Source organism: Hyaena hyaena, unplaced genomic scaffold (genome assembly GCF_003009895.1).
Source record: "Hyaena hyaena isolate Hyena2069 unplaced genomic scaffold, ASM300989v1 scaffold_11, whole genome shotgun sequence".
NCBI lineage: Eukaryota > Metazoa > Chordata > Mammalia > Carnivora > Hyaenidae > Hyaena > Hyaena hyaena.
Window position 1 is genome coordinate 3,140,341 of NW_024080643.1, and position 24,411 is coordinate 3,164,751.

The following is a 24,411-nucleotide window of genomic DNA, read 5'->3' on the forward strand; positions in this document are numbered from 1 at the left end:
GCTTGATTTTCTCTATTGTGTTCTGTTTTCTATTTCATTGAATTGTTCTCTGCTATTTATTATTTCTGTACAATTACTTTGGGCATGATTTATTTTTCTTTTACTAGTTTCTTTAGGCAGAAACTTAGATTGTTGGTTTTAGATATCTAATTTTTCTAATGTTATGTATTTAAAGCTATAATTTTGTCTCTAGGTATGGCTTTCTCTGCATTTCATAAATTTTATGTTGTGTTTTCACTACTATCCCAGTCACGATATTTTTAAATTTCTCTTGTGATTTCTGCTTTGACCCAGGGATAACTTAGAAGTGTATTGTTTAATTTCCAAATTTTTGGTCATTTCCCAGTTTTTTTTTCTGTTTCTGACATCTGACTAATTATGTGGTGGCTAGAAAACGTATGTTCTATTATTTAATTTTTTTTATATTTATTGAGACTTAAGAGTCTAGCATATGGTCTATTCTGGAGAATAAATGTGTGTTTGAATGTGTAATTTTGCTGTTTGGGGGAAGGATGTTGTTCAAGTCTTTATATCCCTATTGATTTTCTGTCTTGTTCTATCAATTTCTGAGAAAGGAATAATGAATTCTCTGACTCTAATTACTGCATTGTCTATATTTCCTTTCAGCCCTGTCAGTTTTTACTTTATGTATTTTGGGGCTCTGTTATCAGTTGCTATTTCATTATTATATTTCTCTGATGGATTTTTCATCATATTTGTAAAAATTGTGGCCATTATTTTTTCCAAATGATTTCTCTGTACTTTCTCTTACTCTTCTGTTTTTCTTAGACTCCCACTGCTAGTATGTTGCATACTTGATGTGTCACTGTCTCTGTCCTCTGTTCATTTATCCTGAGTCCCTTGTTTCTTTCTGTTCTTCAGATTGGATCATTTTTTTTTTCAGACTGGATCATTTCTATTGATCTCTAATGTCACTGATTCTTCTGCCATCTCTAATCTTCCGCTGAGCCTATCTCGTGAATATTAAATTTCAGTTATTGTATTTTTTAACTCTAAACTTTCCATTTGAATTTTTTTAATAGTTTCTACTTCTCTATTGAGATTTTGTGAAGTTGGTGTATTGTTGTGTTCCGGCTATCATAACAGAATACCACAGACTAAGTGGCTTAAACAACAGAAATCTATTTCCTCAGTTTGAAGTTTAGATATTCCAGATCAAGGTCCTGCAAGATTGATTTCTGCTGAGGATTCTCTTCCTGGCTTGCAAACAGCTGCTTTCTTGCTGTGTCCTCACATTGGTGGAGAGAAAGAACGAGTATATCTTTCTCTTCTCATAAGGGCACCAGCCTGCCCCTATGATCTCATTTAACCTTTATCACTTCCTCGCCATCACTATCTCTAAGTACAGCCACATTGGGGGTGAGGGCTGCAATAAATGAATTTTGGGGGGACATGAACATTCAATCCATAACAGTCATTGATAGAATATTTTCTGTTAATTATTTGACATAGTTTCCTTTACTTCTTTGAACACAGTCTTACTAGCCACTTTGAAATTTTTGTTTACTAAATTCAACATCTGATTCCACTCAGAGTCCGTTTCTATTGACTGTATTTTTTCCCTTGAGTACAGCCTGTAATTTCCTGTTTTTTGTTTTGGTTTGGTTTGGCTTGGGGTTTTTGCGTGTAATTTTCTTTTATTGAAAGCCAAATTTTTTAGATAATATAAGGACTGTTGATGTTATTTTAGTAATTGCCCCCCATTTGTGTGCTTCTGGTAATAAACCTCTTGGCTTACAGTCATAATGTGTGCCTCAGGACAGAGACCTCCTGGTACCATGATCGGTTCTCGAGAACACCCATTTAGTGCTCTTGTGTCAGAGAGATCTTCACTATACTCTCCCCTGGCCTTCTAACAACTACCCTCCTTGTTATAGTTGCCCAGTATTTGAAGTGTGGGGGTACAGGGGCAGGGGGAGAGGGACAGTTCAGGGGCTAATCGGTTCTCCTTGGTTGTTATCTGTTCACCACTCAGCCCATTGGCTGCGATTATCGCCACATGTTTACTATGGTATTTCTCCATCACAGGGGCTGTAAGGCAGGCAGCAAGCACCGAGGTCCTATGGAGGAGAAAGCAGCACAAATTAGCTTCTTCGCCAGTAGCGGACCATGCGTGCCTCTCACCAGGCCGCTCCATACCAGGTGGACATCCCCCGTCTCTTCCCTCAGAGTTTGTCACTGTCTTTAGTTCTTCAAATTTATACATTTTCCTTGTAGGTCTTTGGCCTCTCCAGCGTTACGCCCGGTGAAGGGGTTAGCAGCCTGCACTAGTTCAGCATCTCGGCAGGACCCCTACTTCATGGTTTATGCCCTTGTAGACTGCTGGCTTTATGAAGGTTAGCCTTGTTCCTCACTGCCGGGGCCTAGAATGGTGCCTAGATATTCAATAAAAATGTCCCGAAGGAATTGCCTACTTCCTTCTTGAAAGTCTCTGTTGTTTATTGATTTTTTTACTCCTTCTCAGGATCCTTCCCAGACACTTCCCTCTCGAAATGGCCTGAAATATTATATCTAGGTCTCTGTCCTCAAACTACATCGTTACCCTTTCCCTGGGAGTCTCATCCATATAAATAACTTAAACTGCATGATGACAACTCTTGATTCTGGAATTTGTGCAGCCTAAATTTCTTTCTTGAATCTAAAGCTGTAATCCAACAGTGATGGGCCTGGCTAGGTGTCCCACAACGATCCAAATTCAGTGTGATGAGCACCAAAAGGACGGATATTTCCCTGCACCTGGTATCCGTCGGGACGTTCTGATCTGGAGGGACCTCCATGGACTCTTCCCCCCCGTCACTACTTCCATGTCACATCATTCGTGAGCTCATAAAATCCTATAGACTCAGTCTCCCTTATGTGTTTTATACTTACCTTCTTCTCCCCAACCCCATGACTATGGCCTTGACTCACACCTTGATCACTTTTCACCTAAATCACTGCATGGGACGATGGTCATCTTGCCTTTAGTTATAGCTGCCTCTAGTCTATCCTCCACATGGGCCCCAGAGGGAACTGTTACAGAAGTAAGGCATATTATGCCATCAATTAATTATGCCATTATGTGATTAAATCCTGTGTCACTTGGCTCCCTTTCAGGTAACTTTCAGATAACTTTGAATCCTTCAGTAGGTATCTCAGGTACCTCTATGATCCAAATTGTTTTTTAAATTGTTTTAATGTTTATTTATTTTTGAGAGAGAGAGAGAGAGAGAGAGAGAGAGAGACAGAGCATGAGTGGGGGAGGGGCAGAGAGTGGGGGAGACACAGAATCCCAAGCAGGCTCCAGGCTCTGAGCTGTCAGCCCAGAGCCCGATGCGGGGCTCGAACCCACGACCTGTGAGATCATGACCTGAGCCAAAGTTGGATGCTTAACTAACTGAGCCACCCAAGCACCCCCTCTATGATCTATATTGCATTAGGGTTGGGAGCATGCCATCACACTGTATTCACAGTGTCCAGTAAAGCACCAGGCACACAGTTTCCAAATTCATTTCTTAGCATACTCCCCCACTCCACTTTTAACTACCCTAAAAATTACTACCTAGTCACATATAACTGCACACATCATCTTGAGACAGCTGAGATTAGGTAGGTCTGGCGCACAGAAGTGCTATCTCTCCCCACCCACCCCAACTATCTATGGCTACTGATTTAAATGAGGGCAGAGGAGCTTCTCGCGGAAAATGCTTAAAATACATCTGAAACTGGGCTCCACGCAATTCGCAATTCAGGAGTGTTTAGCCATGAGGCTGAGACCAGGGCATGGAGAAGGTGCTGGTGGAAGGCAGTCACAATGTGAAGAAGGGCTCGGAGGCATTTGAGAAAATTCAAGAGTAGGCCCGTACAAGACAGATGGGGGGTGTGTGCAATGCCTTTAGGAATGGCCTGAGGCTGGCATGTGGACCCGGCACTGATATGGAGGAAAAGACCTCGAGGGCTGACCTGTGGAACACCTCCCTGGGCCTCAGGTGCTTCCTGGCCAAGCAATGGGGAGCCAGTCTCTCTCTCTCTCTCTTTTTTTTTTTAATGTTTTTAAAATGCTTTTTATTTTATTTTTTTTTACAAATAGTTTATTGTCAAGTTGGTTTCCATATAACACCCAGTGCTCATCCCCACAAGTGCCCTCCTCCATGCCCATCACCCCCCTCCTCCCCTCCCCCCCCATCAGCCCTCAGTTTGTTCTCAGCATTCAAGAGTCTTCAAACTGGAACATTGGCTCTTCTTGGATTTAAGAGCCTGCTGGCCTTCCAACCGAAACTTACACCAGTGACTCTCCTGGTTCTCAGGCCGTCAGACTTGAGCTGGAATGACGCCATTGGCTCTCTGAGCTTCCAGCTTCTGACTACCCCTGCAGATGTTGGCACTTGTCAGGCTCTGAGATCATCTGAGCCAATTCCTTATAATCTTTCTCTCTCTCTCCCTCTCTCTCTCTCTCTCTCTCTCTCGCTAGATAGGTAGATCAGTGAATATGCATATATCTCTATCTGCATATAATATACATATATATTCTGGGAGAAGATGTAATATAATAAATATAACACAGTTAATATAATAAAATAGAATATGATTAATATTCTGGGAGAGATTTTTCTCCCTGGTGAAGGGAGAGCCCTGTGAGGAGAAACACCCTGTTGTCTTTGATTCTGTTATGGGAAGACAGATGTCTAGAGCCGTGAGAGCCATTGTTCGATGCTAAGAATGTAAGATGAGGAGAGAGAGGGGCTGCGGTCAGCATGAAAGACAGAAAAGCCTGAGCCCTTGGGGACCTCCTTGAGGCACCAATCCCATCATGGGACCACCTGATCCCCATATCCTGCTCTATGTGATAAGATTCCCCCTTGATGTTTAATTCTTGCCACCTAAAGTTGTGGTCCACAGCTCACCTTGATTATATTGTCAATTACATCCTGCATTTCTGCTTTTTTTTTAATTTGAGAGAGAGAGAGAATGTGAGCGGGGAAGAGGGGCAGAGGGAGAGAGAGATTCTCAAGCAGGCTCCACACCCAGTGCGGGGCCTGCCAACGGGCTTGATTCCGCGACCCTGAGATCACCACCCAAGCCGAAATCAAGAGTCGGATACTCCACTGACTAAGCCACCCAGGCTGACCCCTAAATGCCAAGCTTTATTTTTACTTTTTTATTTTGTTATATTTTTTTTGTAGGCTGCATGCCCAGTGTTGAGGCCAACACTGGGCTCGTACTCACGACCCTGAGATGGAGACCTGAGCTGACATCCAGAGTCCAACACTTACGTGACCGAGCCACCCGGGTGCCCTCTACCTTCTGCATTTCTCCTGAGCTAGGCTCCACCCCAGATCTCAATCAGTACCTTCCTTTAAAAAAAAAAAAAAGTTTTAGTTTTTTATTTGTTTATCAGTGTCTTGATTTTAACAAGATCCCTGGTGATTTGCATGCATACCGGCGTCTGAAAAACCCCGGCTCGAGTGACTTTTAGCTGGGTGTTCTTTTTCTCACATCTGAGCACTGACAGAATTGCTGTGACCTCATTGGAATCTACTGACTGAGATTTGTGGCTATTTATTTGGCTGAAGTGTTTCTCTGGCCATGGGGTGCCCTCTTCTCTCTTGCTTGCTCCTTCGACAGTCTGGTCTGTCTCTCCTCCTCCCACTTATCTCCATGTCTCCTTCAAGACTCAGCAAAGGCGTCACCTCCACCAGGAAGCCCGCCCGATTCCCTCCAGGTTGAATCGGGAGCACTTACTTCCTCTAGCGGTTCCAGGGTCATCTTCTCTGCGTCTCTACTCATCTGACTCTTCGGCTAGAACCCGAGAGCCTTGAGGGAAAAAAAAAAAAAATTTAACTCTTTGTACCGTCCGCGCCTACCCGCCGTCGGGCACGTCCTAACGGCTGAAGAAGTGCTTCCGGACGATGGAACGAAGAGTGCCTTGCTGACCGGCCGCCGGCTGCCCGGGTCCTGCTCCGCGCGGGGGCCCGGCATCCGCGGCCAGGGCGCGCGGCCCCGGCGGGACTAGGGAGTCAGGGCCCCCCGGCCCAGCTGCACCCCTCCAGCTGGCGTGCAAATGCGCTACTGGCTTGGCCTGACTTCCAGCAGAGGGAAGTGCGGTGACTCCGGATGAGGAAGCATGAGTGTCTGACCTCAGAGCGGCCCACAGGCAGGGGACAGAGCCATGGTTAATTCGTTGACCTTCTAAACGCGAGCTGAGCAAGCCCTTGTGACCAGCAGCTAGGGTCCTGCAGGCGGGTTGTCGGGATTCAGGCCCGGAGGACATGCTCCTGCCGTCAAAGAGCGACCCACCCGGCGGGGGAGACAGACGGACAGACAGACACATCCAATCTAGTGGGATGAGGGCTGAAATAGGTGACCACCGGGCTTGAGGGGAACCAACAACCCAGACCAAGGGGTCGGAGCGTGTCCTGTGTCCTGCATAAGGACCAGTGAGCTGTTCTCGGGAAGACAAGGCTGGAGAGGAGGAAGCTGACATCCACTCAGAGCCGCTTCCACGCCCAGCAGAGTGCTGGCGGCATCTGTCCCCTGGGCCTCCACAGATGGGGAGCCAAGGCTGTGAGAAGCTTCCTGGTTGACCTGAGGCTGCATGGGAACCTCTGGAGCCTTATGCCGTGACCCGCTGCCCATCAGTTATGCCAGCGATGAAGGGAAGGGCATTCCAAACTGTGCTGACCACACCTTCTGGTGTATGCACCTACTGTTTGTTTATTTATTTATTTATTTATTTATTTTTTTATTTTTTTTTTTTACAAATAGTTTATTGTCAAATTAGTTTCTACATAACACTCAGTGCTCATCCCCACAAGTGCCCTCCTCCATGCCCATCACCCCCCTCCTCCCCTCCCCCCCCATCAGCCCTCAGTTTGTTCTCAGCATTCAAGAGTCTCTCATGGTTTGCCTCTCTCCCTTTCCCCCACCATTTCCGCCCTTCTTCTCCCGCTTGTTCCTCCGTCAAGTTCCTCCTAATCCTCCTATACGTGCAAACATATGATATTTGTCCTTCTCTGCCTGACTTATTTCGCTCAGCATAACACCCTCAAGGTCCATCCATGTTGCTACACATGGCCAGATTTCATTCTTTCTCATTGCCATGTAGTATTCCATTGTGCAGATAAACCACATCTTCTTGATCCATTCGTCAGTTGATGGACACTTAGGCTCTTTCCATGTTTTAGCTATTGTGGAGAGTGCTGCTATGAACATTGGGGTACATGTGCCCCTATGCCTCAGCATTTCTGTATCCCTTGGGTAAATTCCTAGCAGTGCTATTGCTGGGTCATAAGGGAGTTCTATTGTTAGTTTCCTGAGGAACCTCCACACTGTTTTCCAGAGGGGCACCTGCTGGTTTTTTTTTAATGTTTTATTTATTTCTGAGAGAGAGAGAGACAGAGACAGAGACAGCATGAGCAAGGGAGGGTCAGAGAGAGAGGAAGACACAGATTCCGAAACAGGCTCCAGGCTCCGAGCTGTCAGCACAGAGCCCGACGTGGGGCTCGAACCTGCGAACCGTGAGATCGTGACCTGAGCCGAGGTCGGACACTTAACCGCCTGAGCCCCCGGATGCCCTGGCACCTGCTGTTTTGACATCTAGAGCCCTGCTGACCAGAGAGGGACCACTGCTCCCAGTGCGGGCTAATTCTTAGAGAAAGCAAAAGACAGGCCCAGGAGCTCGCTTTTCCTAGGCAAACCAGCAACAGAGCCCACACCTCATCACTTCTTTTAACAGCTCTCACTCTCAAGGCCCCTCGACACCTGCTCTAACCCCCCAGGGCCAGGGACCATACGAGTACGGGCAGCCGTGTACCCCAGAGCCTGCTGAAATGTCTCCGACCAGCCGATCCTAAGCCTGCTTGCCCTGCCTCAACAGTTCCTTCCCACAGAAACCAAGAGAAGTCTCTTGCCCACATCTCGCATTTGCTCTTTCCATCCTGAGTGGCCCAGGGCTTCCCCGGGTAGCACGACGGGCCCAGCTCTTGGGAACTGTGACTAACAGAATATCTTTTCAGCGGCAGCCATCCCCTGATCTGTTGGCCTCACAACGCCTGACTAACAATAAATCCTATGTTTAAAACACAGGCCGAAAGAAGCTAGTGCAACGAGAGTGACAAGAGTGAGTCACGTATGTTCCGTGAGCTGTTTGAAGGGCTGGCGCTGGAGGACATGGGGACCCGGGAGGGTGGGCAGAGGCCGGTGGCTATGCTGAGAACTAGCCTTGCACCCAGAGGTGCTGAGGGTGCTGTTGACGTTGAGAGACAGATGGTGCTATATCACAGTCCCTTCCTTTCTCAGTAGGTCAGAGAATGGTCGGGGGGGGGGGGGGGAGAGGGGACAGAGACAGAGACAGAGACAGAGAGAGGACCCTGTGTAGTAATACCAGTGTAACAGGAAGGGAGGGCCTGGGGCCGTATTGGTAGGAAGGGAGTGGAGGGGACAGACCTGAGAGCCATGGAGGAGATGTAATCGTCAAAGCTTGGTGATGTCAAATGTTTGGTGACGAGGTGGGCGGAGAGGGAGGATGTGAGTGTGGGCAGGTAAATTCATTGGTGGTGGCTCCTAACCAGGGTCAGAACTGCTGAGTTGACCACCTTGAACATCCATTTGATGGGAGCCCTAGACCACTGAGCTTCTGGATTCAGAGCGCAAGGGAGCGGATGAAAGCCAGATCCACAGCTTGCCCTTTTCAATACCAATGTCAAACTCATCTATCTTCCGTGATTAGTTATTGTTAAACATGTCTCACAAAAATCTAATGGTAAATGAAGGAGTTTTATGTATCTTTCAATACTGATGCCCAGAACTGCTAATAACCATGCGGCAAAGAACATGTGTTCTGGAAACGACCGTGTTCTAACGGAGGTCTCGGAGATGCTCTTTGCCCACATCACTTAAAACATTACCACCACCATGTCAAAGGACCTGGGAAAGCTTCTGTTCAGGAGCCAAACAGCTGCAACAAGGCAGAGAATTCCGATGTGTGATCCAAGGTCGATTGGGCAGCCATCCAGTATTCTGGAATCACAAACACTCAAAGGTCAGAACGGCCAGAAATGACTGACGAAGAAGAGAAAACATCCGCGTGCTGGTTGGGGGAAAGGAGCAGTGGGGGACGCTCACAGCTGGGTTCCTGTTCCGCGCCAGCTCCCGAGAGGCTGTAGGAATCTTCCAGCCCTGGCCCAGGGACCAGGTGTGATGTTGGGCCCTGGGACCGACCTCTGAGCCCTGCTACTTTGGAGGCAGCTTCACAGCAGACTGACAGATGGAATAGTGTGTGTGTGAATGTATGTTGAGGGGATAAAAAGGTACCAATGGGATTTTATCATAATAGCAAAAGGTGCAGAATGAGAAGAGCGCTCAGACATCCCGTGCTTGAGAGATCCCGGAGTAGGTGATGCGATCCTGATTCCCAAGGAACTTCAGGCTGGTGGAGGCGCCCGGCCCCATGGGAAGGACCTTCAGGCATTTCTGGGGTGAAATTAACAGGAGCATGGAGGATCCATTCTGTAACTGTCAAAGCCTGAGCAATTTGAACCGGGGGAGGGAGGGCAGATCTCCGCAGATGGTCCAGAGGGTGCTCTGGAAAGCGATGAACTTCAAAGTCGAGCACAGAGTCTTCTTTATTACTCTCATGTCCTCAGAGGGGCACCGGGCCACGTTCCACACCCCGGGTTAGGTCCCTTGCCTCCGATGCGATCAGGCCCCTGAAAGCCTGGAGAGTGACTGTTACTGTGAGGTCACGCACCTGTAGAGAACAGGAGGGAACCCCACGGAACTGAGCACATTGCAGGCACCTGTCCTTGGTCCGCCAAAATGGATTTCTCTCGGTGTTTTCTGAGAGGGGAAGGAAGGCACACAAACTCTTTTTAGTCTCCTAAGGAATCACTGAGTTCATTTAGTGCCTCAAAAACAGAAAAGGCAAACGCACTTGGATCAGTGCTGGCCACACAATGAGAGACGAAGCGTTAACATCCTTACCCCATAGAGCTCATGAAAATGGTAAGAAAAATGACGAGACTGCACAGGGTGTGGTGTGGGGGCACCTTCTCTGCTGGGGAAGCCCACTCCCAACGCAGAGGCAGAGAAATGTCACACTTCCAGCTTCCTTTACAGGTATGCCACGGCGTGTGTCCAGCTGTGACCCATTAGACATGAAGTGGGTTGTGAGGCTTTGGGGGAAAAGACAGGAGAGAGTCATGCCAGGGGAAATCCTTTCCTGTCCTCCCTGCCTCTGAAGAGGGCTGTGCTGAGGGCCCGCCTGGTGCTTGGAGGGCATAGCAGGCCATGACCTTGAGGGTATCCCAAAGAAAACGACAGAAAACTTGACCACAGCCCTCACGTCACCGTAAGCACAACCAGGGTTCTAACAGCCTGCCTCTGGACTGCTTGTGATGCGAGACTTTCAAATAACCTTGTGTTGTTTAAGCCACTTTTAGGTTAAGTATTCTGTTACTCAGGATGAAGTCATCCTGACTAATAAAAGATGACCTAGGTAATTTTCAGAGGGGGAAATTACAATCAGCTAATAAAGATATGAAGCACGTTTTGCCTCGCTAACGGTTAAAGGAAACGTAAACCAGAATGGCGCTGTTATTATTATTTGATTATCAGATTTGCAAACATAATGATGTGTGGTAGATGGCTTCCTTGTATATACCTGCTGAGAGAGCTCACTGGCACTACGTGTCTGGAACGGAGTTTACCGATACGTATGAGGATGTAAAAGACAGAATGGAGCGATCTCTCTGTGATTCACTTTTCTACGGCTGAACATAATCAGAGATGCAAACACACATTTATTTACTGTCTGCTTGACAGTTTGAGTGTTTTCTCTACCTTGACTGTTTTATGGGCTAATTTAGTTTCCCGTTGCTGCTGTGACAAATAATTGCAAGCGTAGTGGCTTAAAACAACACAGATTTATTACTTTAGACTTCTGGGGGTCGAAAGTCTGGAAGCAAGGTGGTGGCAGTGCCGGATACCTGCGGGTGGCTTCAGGGAAGGATCCGTTTCCTTGCCTTTCCAGCTTCTTGGCCCCTGCCACTTCCTGCCATCACTCCGACCTCTGCTTCTGTGGTCACCGCTCCTTGTTTATCTCTGAGTTCCTTACCTCCATCTTGTGAGAATCTTCGGGTTACACTGGGCCCACCTAGAGCATATCCCCATCTCTGGGTCATTAACTTAATCACACCTGCAGAGTAGCTTTGCCGTGTAAGGTCACACAGTTATGGATTCTGGGGATTAGGATGTGGATACCATTGTGGGGGGAGGGTCATTATTCAACCACACAAGCGTTTCAAACTTAAAATATCAAGAACTTCTATTCTGTGCTCTTCTTCTCCCAAAACACTGTCCCCGTTCAGCTTCAGATCTCTGGCGTCATCCTCCATGCAGCTGTCCAGCCCAGCAACCTGAGTGTCAGCCCTGGCCCTCCCCCTCTCATCTGCCACATCCTGTCGCCCTCTGTGGCTGTCACCTGTGTACCAGACACTGTTCTAGGCACAGAATACACAGAGATGAGGGGACATATGGGGTCTCTCCTCAGAGGGCAAACACATAAGAAAATATCACTCAGGCTTTAATGCTTAAAAAAAAACAAACGAACAGGCAACGTGATGTGTAGACTGGCCGTGATGTGTAGACTGGCCAGAGAATCGGCGGTCAGAGGTGGTCTCTCTGAGGGCGTATGATTTAATCTGGGCTTTGATAAGAAGGAATCAGTCATACAAAAGTCTCAAGGCAGTGCAGCCCAGGTGGGGGAAACAGCTTGTGCAAAGGTCCCACGATAGGGACAAACTTATACTGCTCAAGAAACTGGAAAAGCAGAGAGAACTGGAAGACTGGAGAGATCAAGGGCAAGGGAGAGATGTGGCCAGCGGAGAAGCTAGGGGCTAGTGGACCAGAGCAAGTCCAGTGGACATTAATTAGGAGGCTTAAACCTCCCCACCTCTGCCCTTGTAAGCTGACCAGCCATCGCCTCTCACCTGACTACTGACCGTGCCTTCCTCTTGCTCTCCCCCTCCCATTTTCTGCATAATAGGCAAAGGATCTTTTAGAGAGGATGCAGTACTTTGGCATATTTGACACCTGTCCCAACCTCCTCCCACTTTACATTTCTCTCCTCCAGAGGCCGGACAGCCGAACACCCTGTTTTCTGAACTCTGTGCATCTTGGCTTCCAGAGGAAGTCCAGGCTCAGCTTAAGTCAGATATGCCGGTGGACCATACGAGTCAGCACCAAGAGAGCCAGGGAGAGGCGGGCATCAATTTTGCAGGCGTGGGTCTTGCCGGCGTGGCTCTAGCAGGTGCAGTGTTGAGTCCGTGGTGTGTGGACAGGGGCTTGCTGCCTCCGTGGAGTGTTCCGAAGCCAGCAGCTGCAGCCTCACCTTCGGATTCCTCAGAGCCCGGACTGCGGTCCAGGCCATCACCTCTCCGGCAGGCGAGCTCTGAGGCAATGCTCTCGGAATCCCTCCTCAGGGCCTGGTCTACAGGCTGCTCCTCCAGCCCTTCCAATAATCCGTAAGCAAGTAGTTCCCTGTCTTAGATTCCTTTCTGCTTAAAACCACGAGAGTGCCTTCCGTTAGCTTCTATGGACCTTGGAATACAAAAGGACCACCTGATCATATCACTTCCCTGCTCATTGACAAAGAATGAACCCCAAGAGCCAATGCCAATAAGGCCCCTCATCTTCATTTTGGCACATTCTCAGGTCACAGCCAAATGTCACTTCCTCAGAGAAGCTTCCCTCTAGGGCTACCCTGACAAAGTCACAGACCTGGCCGCTTAAACCGCAGACACCTATTGTCTCTAGTTCTGGAGGCCCGGAAGTCTGCAGTCAGGACATCAGAAGGGTTGGTGCTTCCGAAGGCCGTGAGCGAGAGTCTGTTACAGTCCTCTCTCTCCTTGGCTTGGAAGTGGTCAACCTCATGTTCATATGATGTTCTCCCTGTGGCTGTCGCTGGGTCCAAATTTCCCCCTTTTTATAAGCACACCCATGATATGGGATCTCACCCAAACGAACTCATCTTAATTACCTCTGCAACGATCTCATGTCCAAACTCTAAGTCTGTTCTGTTGTACTACGGGACAGGATGTCAACGTATGCATTTTGGGGGGGACACAATTCAGCTCATGGCAGTCAAGTTCCCAACTATAACCTGTCATCAAACTCTGCTTCTTTTTTTGTTTTTTATTTATTTTTGAGAGACAGAGAGAGATAAAGCAAGCAGGGGAGGGGCAGAGAGAGAGGGAGATACAGAATCCGAAGACAGGCTTCAGGCTCTGAGGTAGCTGTCAGCACAGAGCCCTATGCGGGGCTCGAACCCACAAACCATGAGATTATGACCTGAGCTGAATTCGGATGCTTAACTGACTGAGCACCCAGGTGCCCCCAAATTCCACTTCTTTCTTAGAGTGGTCAGTGAATTGGACAGCAATGCAGGCATTTTGGGCCAGTTAATGTCTTGTAACCAGGCCATAAACTCCATCAATCGGACTTCTTTGTTGATTGCTGTATCCCCAGAGCTTTGCTCAGCAGTCCATAGCAAGTGAGCAAAAATGATTCATTCAATTAATAAATTAATGAATTGATAAATAATGATTATCTCTAATAGCTAATGAAAGACCTAAAAGGCTAATGATAGACAAATGGCCAAATCAATCAAGATAAAGCTGATTACATAGTTATTATGGTTATTTAGTACATGGCTTCTAAAGTCTGTTTCTGAAGAATTATTTTTCTCTTTTTGCCCCCACCTCCCATCTGGTAACCATCAGTTTGTTCTCTATATTTAAGCGTCTGGTTTTCTGTGTGTCTCTCTTTTTCGTTGTTTGTTTTGTTTCCTAAATTCCACCTATGAGTGAAATCATATGATATTTGTCTTTCTCTGACTGGCTTATTTCACATAGCATTGTACTCTCTAGATCCATCCATGTTGTTGCAAATGGCAAGATCTCATTATGGCTGAGTAATTTTCCATTGTACGTATATACCACATCTTCTTTATCCATTCATCTATGGATGGACACTTGGGTTGCTTCCATAATTTGGCTATTGTAAATAATGCTGCAATAGACATAGAGGTACATATTTCTTTTCAAATTAGTGTTTTCATATTCTTTGGGTAAATACACAGTAGTGGAATTACTGGATCATATGGTATTTCTATTTTTAATATTTGAGGAACCTCCGTACTGTTTTCCACAGTGGCTGCACCAGTTTGCATTCCCGCCAGCAGTGCATGAGGGTTCCTTTTTCTCCACATCCTTACCAACGCTTGTTGTTGCTGGAGAATTTTTAATAATGTGGGAAATGCTTATTATTTGCAATTGACTGACAAAGTAGACTACAACTTTACGCACTGTTATTTGAAAAAAGAAGAGGAAAAGGAGCTGGAGTTCAGCATTGACCCTCACAATAACTGGGAAACCCTGATACAAATTCTGATCGGGTGTGTAAATTTCCACGTTCAATTTATTCAACTCTTCTGACTCATTTGCTCACTGCCTGCCTGTCAAAGCTAAAAAAATGATTCAGATCCAATGAACTATCCTGTATTCTTTGGGGCATGAAAATGGGGATATGAAGTAATAAATAGGGCCTTGATTGTACTTTTCTGGGCAAAGATAATCTTATTTTTAGTCTCTCACTCTGCCATTAGTAACATATGTCTGATTATATGTAGAAATGATGGGTTGGAACTTCTCATGTTGCATGTTTGTTTTTAAAATTAAAATATATTTTTCTGATTACAGAATACGTGCTTATTGGGGCGCCTGGGTGGCTTAGTCGGTTAAGCGTCCGACTTTCGCTTAGGTCATGATCTCGCGGTTCGTGGGTTCGAGCCCCGCGTCGGGCTCTGTGCTGACTGCCAGCTCAGAGCCTGGAGCCTGTTTCAGTCTGTGACTCCCTCCCTCTCTAACCCTCCCCTGTTCATGCTGTCTCTCTCTCTCTCTCCTAGAAATAAATAAAAAAACATTAAAAAAATAAAAAAAAATATTAGAATACGTGCTTATTATCAAAAAATTAAATATCAAAGTAAAGTAGAATTTGACCTATTCTTTACTTTCTTACAGTAATCATGTATTGTATCATGGTAATATTCTTCCAGAACTTACTCTAAATATGCATAGATGCATATACTGACAACATACAAACATTGTGCAGAAAGAAACCCACACTCTGTGATGGTATGCAAATTGCTTTTTCATTTAAAAACATTTCTTAAATCTTTTTTTTAATCGGTTATTTATTCTGAGAGAGCGAGAGCTGGAGGGAGGCAGAGAGAGGATGAAAGAGAGAATCCCAGCAGGCCCCGGGGCAGATAGCGGGGCTTACCCTCGTGAACTCTGAGATCATGACTTGTGCTGAAACTAAGAGTCGGACGCTTGACCGACTGAACCACCCAGGCACCCCTAAAACATTTTTGGGTCACTGTTAACGTATCACTGGCCATGCGCCTCTCCGGTTCTTTTTATCTGGGAGTTTCTCAGACTTAGACTTGGTAACTTAGGGTCTGAGCGTAGGAACCAAGATACAGGAAGGGACTGGTCTTCTTTCCTGGGACGGAAACCTCAGGGTCCAGGTGCCCAGACTGGTTCGGACTCCGTTGCTTGTTGCTTTTCCTGGCTATGGAGACCATGTTCACTACCCACATGTGCTGGCGTGACTGCATGAACGGTCTGGGGAGCCCTGTGTGTGCAGGAGCTGTGGTGTAAGGAGCAGAACAGAACCAGGGCTGACCAGGGCTCACTGCAGCTAAAAGTCCTCCCACTTTGTGGAATTCTCTAGAGCTTCCAAAAATCAGAGGCGTTGTTTTGCCATTATTCAGAACCGGGACCCGGTATGTGAAACTGTGCAGTATGGCTGAGAATACAGATTAAGCGGTGTGGTGATGGCAGGCGCTGAGGTCTGTGCATACGTGCGTGCGGGTCCGCATTACTGTGTGTTTTACTAACAATCAGGTAAATCTTGGTCTCCACGTTTTGCTCTAACTCCCCAGTCTTCACATGTCCTCAAAATTTCTGGATGTTTTATAAACATTGTTTTTTTTGTTTGGTAAGTAAAAAAATCATAACTGTACATGTATTGATATATCAATATATCTGAAATAACAATTTTATTTTGAAGCATCTGATGGAAAGTAGAGATTAACGGCAGCCTGTAAATAGCCTTTACTTCATGAATTTGGAATAACATGAAGGTCTAGGTTTTAACAAATGTTTTTCAAGACTGATTTTCTGAAGGAATTCTGGTTCTATTTCTGGGGGAGGGCTTGTGCCGGGAAGACCCAGTCACATTCCCAGGTAATGATGAAACCTACTGCACTCAAGGCAGACAAGGATGTCAGTTTCCAGCAGTGGGAACTCCCTCTGTGGAGAGGAAAACCTGCAATTTGAAATGTTTTTTATGATTTCGTCACCTTGCATTAAAAGATGATATAAAATAACCTATCAATCTCACACTCAGGACCCTTTTTAATCACTTTAACAGAGCGACTGTTCACCTATTTTCAAGGTGTGGCACAAAGTTTACCAGGCAGCAGTTAGGACAGAGAGACTCTGGGGAGCACTATTTCTGTCCACGTTGCATCCATCAGCCAAGTTTATTGGCTTCACCTTTGAAACCAAGCAAGGCACCCAACACGTCCTTGGATGTCAGAATCAGGAGATGTGTTTCCCAAAGCAGCAATTGCGCATTTTTTCATACTGATGGAGACGTAGGTAGAGCAAGTGACAAGGACACACAAAGAAGGACCTTGAGCCTAACCCTTGATCTTGAACTCTCACTGGCATATTATGATGGTATTTTCCTTGTCTAGCATCTGGGCAGCAGGTAGGAGGAAACTGTCTACCTTACTCCCAGCCCGCAGTCCACCCTACACACAGCCCTACGGCAAGTTCAACCTTTTCCCCGTCAATTTGCACCTACAGTGGGGCCCCAAACACAATAAGAGTGTGCTTGGCAAACGTTACTCTGTCACTTAGACTTAATGCACTTGGAGCTTCTTTCTGTTTCTAACGCAGTTTCTGAAAGGAGTTCAAGAAACAGAGGTAAATGGAAGCTGGTGGTAAACCAGGCTCTATTGCATGTATTGCAGCGAATATTTATCCTTTTCCCCTGAGACTTGGAGTTGTGATGGCACGAGCCTGGGCGGTAGACCTCCAGTTAATGGTTCCTGCTGAATACATAAAAGCAGAGTACAGAAAGAACCTGCTGGGTTTTGCTGTACCTATCTGTTGAGCCCCACTGTCTTCTGTGACTGTCAGAGCCATCGGGCATGGTGACTCAGACCTAACAGTCAGTATCTCCGGTGCTGTGGACTCAGGGCTGCCTTGACAATGGGATCTGGTGTTATTTGTCCCCCCTGCCCCCATTTTGGGCAAACAAGTATTTCTTGTTTCTTTAAAGACATAGTTAATTCCTCTGTGTCAGAGACCAGGGCGTGTACCTTTTTCATAGGAAGATCAGGGAAGCAAGCTGTCTAGAGCAGGAATGAAACAGGAGAGAAGAAATGGAGAAGCAGGAATAAAGAATTTAGTGAGTGCTTACTATGTGCAGTGTACGGAGCTAGGGGTTTCAAGCACAGTATGTAAATTTCCTATCCACCTCAAAAGGCTCTGAGTTAAGTATCATTATCTCGGAGAGATGGAGTGTCTCCCCCCAGGTCACAGAGGCTGTTATGTGGCAGAGCTGTGGTTTGAACACCGGCTTGACTACTCGAGTCCACAGTTGTTCAGGCTGAGGTATGGCCCACAAATACGAGGAGCCTGGCCTCGTCTTCCTGAAGATGAACGCAGCACATGCAAGTACATCATACCTGTTACTCTGGAAGAGGCAATGACTCATCAAGGGAATTTTTCTATCATTTTATATTAATGGAAATTTTAAATACATAATTTACTATGTTCCATGCTAAGTGCTAACTGTTTTCTATGCCTTACCACATCTAACAGACACACACAAATGGGATTTGGTGAGGCAGATGTAAGTACCATCCCCATTTTACAAGTGGCAAAATTCAGGCTTTCAATACTAGATATCCAGGGGTGCCTGGGTGGCTCAGTCGTTGAGGGTCCAGCTTCACCTCAGGTCATGATCTCACAGCTTGTGAGTTTGAGCCCTGCGTCGGGCTCTGTACTGATGGCTCAGAGCCTGGAGCCTGCTTCGGATTCTGTGTCTCCCTCTCTCTCTCTGCCCTTCCCCCACTTGCACTCTGTCTCTCTAAAATAAGTAAAAACATTTAAAAAATACTATATAGCCAAAACAGTCTTGAAAAAGAACAAAGTTGGAAGACTTCAACTCCCTGATTTCAGAACTTACTACAAAGCTATGGTAACTAAAACAATACGGTACTGGCCAAAAAATTGATATGTTGACCAACAAAATAGAATAGAGAGCCCAGAGATAAACTCTTGCATTTTTGGTCCTGTGATTTTTGACAAGAGAGCCAAGAGACGTGCAGTGGGAGAAAAGACGATCTTTTCAACAAATGGCTCTGAAAAATTACACATCCACCCGCAGAAGAATGGAATCCGATCCTTCCCTAACACCCTATATGAAAATTAACTCAAAATGGGTCAAGGACCTAAACATAAAAGCTAAAACTATAAAACCTTAAGAAGTAAACAGGACAAAAACTTCTTGACATTGGATTTGGTTATGGTTTCCTGGACATGACCCAAAGCCACAGGTAACTAAAGAAACATATACATATTGAACTTTGTAAAAATGAAAGAAAAATGTGTGCATGGAATGACAGTATCAACAGAGTTATAAGGCAACCATAAAATGGGAGAAAATATTTGCAAATCATAGCTGATAAGGGATTAGTGGCCATAATATATACGTAACTAAAATACACCACCAACAAAACCCAAACAAACAATCCGGGGGGGCATAAAGAGACAAAGGACTTGAAGAGACTTCTCTCTCCAAGGAGGATGTACAAACGGCTATTCTGCACATGAAAAGATGCGCGATGTCACTAATTAGTGGGGCGCCTGGGTGGCTTAGTCGGTTAAGCGTCCGACTTTCGCTTAGGTCATGATCTCGCGGTTCGTGGGTTCGAGCCCCGCGTCGGGCTCTGTGCTGACTGCCAGCACAGAGCCTGGAGCCTGTTTCAGAGTCTGTCACTCCCTCTCTCTCTGACCCTCCCCTGCTCATGCTGTCTCTCTCTCTCTCCTAGAAATAAATAAAAAAAACATTAAAAAAAAAAAAAAAGGAAATGCAGATCAAAACCACAATGAGATAACACTTCACACCTGTGATGGGATGGCTATTATCAAAACAAACCAACGACAACAAGAGAAAATAACAAGTATAGACGACGATGTGAAGAAGTTGAAATACTGTTCACCCTTGGTGGGAAAGAACTATGGCCACTGTGGAAAATCACTGGGTAGTTCCTCAGGAAATTAAATAGAGAATTATCATGAGATCCAGCAATTCCACTTCTGGATGTGTCTCAAAAAGATTGGGCAGGATCTTGAAAGATATTTGTGCACTCATGTTCATAGCAGCATTGTTCACAGTAGTTAGAAGGGGCCGGCTACCCAAGTGTCCATGAACGGATAAACAGAATGTGGCAAGGTGTATGCTGGAATATTATTCAGTCTTTAAGGAGAATGAAATTCCAGCACGTGCTGCATGGCCCTCGCAGACATCATGCTAAGTAAACTTAACCAGGCATGAAAGGGCCAACCATATATGGTTCTATTTAAAGGAGGGACTGAGAGTAGTCAGGTTGACAGAGACAGAAGGTATGACGGTGGTTGATCGGCAAGGGGAGGAAGGGAGAATGGGATTTAGTGTTAATGGTGTGATGGTTAATTTTATGTGTCAACTCAGTTGGGCCATGGGGTGCCCAGATATCTTGTCTGAATGTGTCTGTGTGTATATTTGGAGAGAGCTCCGACTCATACAAATGGATATAGGGTTTTAGTTTTGTGAGACGAAAAGAGTTCTGGAGATGGATGGTGGTGACGTCTGGATGGTGTATAATGCCACTGAACTGTGCCCTTAAAAATAATTAAAATGCTGGGGCTCCTGGGTGGCTCAGTCAGCTAAGCGTCTGACTTCGGCTCAGGTCATGATCTCACAGTTTGTGGGTTCGAGCCCCTCGCCGGGCTCTGTGCTGACAGCTCAGAGCCTGGAGCCTGCTTCGGATTCTGTGTCTCCCTCTCTCTCTGCCCCTCCCCTGCTCATGCTCTGTCTCTCAATAATGAATAAACATTAAAAAAATTTTTAAAAATAATTAAAACAGTAAATTTTATGTTAGATGTATTTTACCATAATAAAAAAATTGAGGGTAAAAAAAGGGACTGTGTGTGATTCGCTGTCAGCCACATGACTGAACTAGTTAATGATGGAGTTTGGATTTAAAGTTGGCTTTTGCAGATTCCAAAGTTCTTACGAGACACCACGCAGTGGGTCCGTCTGTATGACTGAGCCTGATCATATGGCACTTTATCGAATATTTTGCAGTTGAGGTGGCTGGCTTTGTGGTACGTTAGGCTGAGAACTCTGGAGAATCAACAACCCGCAGATCAGAGAGAGCAGGGACATCTGAGAAGTCTGTAGAGCCGCAGACGGGAAGCCCTAAGGACGCCAAACATGGATGGGGCATGGCCGAGTCCTAGAGGTCACCATGTCCTCTGCACTCCCCTCAGGTGCATGGACCTTCATGACCACATGGCTCCTCCTTCTACGGGCCAGTGGTGAGGAAGTGGGCGGAGCCTGAGGGCATCCGCCCCCACCCCCACCCCCGCCACAGTCTGTAGCTTAGCCACAGTGTCTTCTGCCCCTGCTGCAGAGCCTGTAAGAAGGAAATTAAGATCTGGTTGGAAAGACGACACACATGAGGCAGAAGTCCCTCCCTGTGCCTGGAAAATTCTACTGAATAAATAGAGCTATTAAGGATGCTGGCAGAACAGATACCAAGGTCATGATTTCGAGAAAGTCTCTATCTCTTGTTTATCACGTTTGGATTTCAGGTACAGACCCTGGGGCAGGGTGCAAGTAGCTTATTAATAATAGCTGCCAGAGGCCCCTGGGTGGCTCAGTTGGTTAAGCTTCCAACTTTGTCTCAGGTCACACTCTTGTGTCCATGGGTTCGAGCCCCACACCGGGCTCTGTGCTGATGGTTCAGAGCCTGGAGCCTGCTTCAGATTCTGTGTCTCCCTCTCTCTCTGCCTCTCCTCCCTCCCTCTTTCTCTCTCAAAAACAAATAAACATTTAAAAAAATATAATAGCTGTTGATATTCAATGACTGCATGCCAGGTACTGTAATAGCCCATTATTTGTACCCTCTCTAATCTTCCCTCAACTTCATGAATCTGCTCAATAAATTCCTTTTTTTTCTTTTGCTTAAGCCAGTTTAAATGGATTTCTGTAACTTTCAACCAAAGGTCTGTGACTGTAGTGGTTATATCCATTTTAATTTTTTAAAATTTTTTAATGTTTTTTAAAAGATTTATTTCTGAGAGAGAGAGATAGTGTGAGCAGGGGAGAGTCAGAGAGAGAGGGAGACACAGAGTCGGAAACAGGCCCCGGGCTCTGAGCTGTCAGCACAGAGCCCGGCGAGGGGCTCGAACCCACAAACTGTGAGATCATGACCTGAGCCGAAGTCAGACGCTTAGCTGACTGAGCCACCCAGGTGCCCCAGTTATACCGATTTTATAGAAGATGAAACTGGCACTTGGAGGAGTTTCATGCTATGCCCCAAGCTAGCCAACGGAGGCACCAGAATTCGAGCCCAGGTCTACTTGGCACTAAGGTCAGTCTTTACTGCATGCTTCCTCTCCAGATGGATGTGCAGCGTGTGGTCTGGTGGGCAGATATCGTCACTGGTCTTCATGGAAGGGAGAGGAATGGCATGAGCAGGGGCCTGAGGTTGGCGACTGGACAGGCCCGCAGGGAGAGTCGGTCGGGGGGTGGAGGTACTTAAGGGGCACCCAGAGAAGGGCTCATCTGGAGGGAGAAGCTTCTGGGACGGAGGCTCCTGACATACCCAGAACATTCAGGTCAGTCTTGCCCCCTCGTCTGGAGCAGGCTCCCTCTGGGTCATTGACATCACAAGTACTGGCACAGGTCTTGTGTGTAGATTTCTGGAAGAAGTAGGATTAACAATATCTTATGTGGAAAATTGTTAGCTTGAAGGCAGTTTTGGCTGGAAAGTTCTTAGGTGAATTTTGATTTCCCACCTTCCTGTTCCCTGACCTGCCCCAACACACACACACATACACCCACACACACACACCAGGGTGGCAGAGTCCCCGTCTGCTGAGGACAGAATGCCCCTACGGAAGGACAAACACCCTATCCAGTGCTTCCCCCAGGCCTGCAGATTCTTCGGAACACGTACGTCCCAATTTGAATTGTTTGCTCCCGGGTGGCGGGACCGCCCAAGGTGCCGGCAGCGGCCGGGGGAGCCCACGGGGGGCCACACGGGGCAGCTCTGGCCGTGGAGAGCTTTTCCACACCTGAAGGACGATCCGTGGGGTGGGAGGACCCGTGTCCTCTGCCGGAGGAAGCCTGCTCTGCCCCTGTTCTTCACAGACAACCAGACGTGTCCAGACCTAGAGACGGCTTTTCATACTGGTCGTCTTCTCCGGGATCACTGGCCCGGGGCCAGAGGATGAGAACACCATTTTTAAAAGGATGGGAAGAGGAGGGGGATCCCTGAAAGAAGGCTGGGGTGACGCAGCCAGAGAGGAGGGAAGAAAACTGGGGCCGTGAGGCTTTGAGGGACCAGAAAGTATTTTAAAGAGGACAAATGGATCAAAACTACTAAATACGCTGAGAAGCTGGGGACAAAGCCAAGGGCCCCATCAGAGACGGGGCGGGGGAGTGGCCAGCCTGTGTGACAGGAGCCCGGGGACGTGGGCCAGCGGAGGGGGTGGCAGAAAGATGACGATGAGGGAAAACGGCTGGAGAGGTGACTGCAGACAGCTCCTTTAGGGGGTGTGGTTGGGGCGCGGGGGGTTCTGGAGGGGACCCGGGGGGGCCCGGGAGGTTCTGGTTAAGGTGAGAGGAACTCGCATGCCGGGCCAGTGGTGCTGGGAGGGGTCGTGTTGAGCGTGGAGAGGGCAGGAGAGACGGCCGAAGACTACAGGAGGGGACAAGGGGACAGGAGGGGACAGGAGACTTAGGAAGAGCCGTCACAGAGAGCAGTGAGGGAACGGGAAGCAGAGAAACCGACGATGGCAGGGCAGAGGGCAGAGCTGAGCACCAGGGGGGCTGGAGGCCGTGGATTCACGGCGACACCAACCTTCAGGGTGCGTGGCTTCCTTCCGCGCAGCTCAGCCGCCGTGAGCAGCCGAGGAGGCAGGCAGGCCTGGGGAGGGACATCAAGCAACGGTGTGGAGGGCACTGGAAAACGAGGTTGATGGGATCTGTTGAGGGGAATGCGAGCCCCTGAGGGTAAACCGTGCCAGCGGGCGCCGCGGTCCCTGTCCTCCTGTTGAGGGGCCCAAGGGAAGCGTTGCTAGCCCGCAACCCTGTGTGCCGTCCACCCGGCTCTGGGAGAGCACGGGGGCAGAGGTGACGGGGTCCACAGCGATCCCCAGGCTGTTCCAGGTGGGTTCCCCGTTTTATAAGACCCGTTCTGCTTCGTGATCCAACCAGATTCACCCCTGCAGTTCACACGTGAAGACCCTATGGCCAGAGGAGCAAGGGACTCATTCATTCAATGACCTCAACTAGTCCAATGACCGGAGAGCTGTGGCCGGAGCCTGGCCATGTCTCAGCAGCGTGGCCATGTTCAGGGCTTCGTGCCCAGTGAGTGCCTTGGTATTTCAGCCGGAAGGATTTTTTCAAGAGCACTAATCAGACGGTGCCAATTCCTTGCTTAAGCCTTCCTAATGTTTCCCATCACATCAAGGATACAGTGCAAGTCCACGGTCAGGGTCTTCCTGGCCTTGGGCTCTGCCTATAGCAGAGCTCATCTGCCTTGCTGTGCCTTACAGCTGCTCTGGTATCCACTTCTCAGCCTTCCTACCACTGGGCCTTTGCACTTGACGATACCACAGCCCGAGATGCTTTCTAATTTCCCCAGGATTGGCCTTTTCTCGTCATTCAGATCTGGCCTCCATGCCGCCTACTCAGGCCTCTCTATTGAGTGTCACACCATTCGGGACCCTCTTCTGCAACCAGACAGTGCTGATCATGTTTCTTGGTTTATTTCTTTTTTTCTTCATTTTTAAAGATGTTTATTTACTTTAGAGCAAGAGAGAGAGATGCACAGAGTGTGGGCAGGGGAGGGGCAGAGAGAGAGGGAGACACAGAATGTGAAGCAGGCTCCAGGCTCTGAGCTGTCAGCACAGAGCCCAACGCAGGGCCCGAACCCACGAACCACGAGATCACGACCTGGGCCGAAGTGGGACCCTCAACCAACTGAGCCCCCAGGCA

General features: G+C 47.4%; 1 long non-coding RNA gene across 1 annotated transcript; it reads right to left on the reverse strand.

Moving 5' to 3' along the window:
- Window positions 1–2,010: 2,010 nt before the first annotated feature.
- Window positions 2,011–5,897, reverse strand: LOC120247562. The gene is made up of 3 exons (XR_005532351.1): window positions 5,743–5,897; window positions 5,274–5,354; window positions 2,011–2,081 (listed from the first exon to the last, which is right to left on the reverse strand). It is a non-coding gene; the product is annotated as an uncharacterized LOC120247562 (long non-coding RNA).
- Window positions 5,898–24,411: the final 18,514 nt, after the last annotated feature.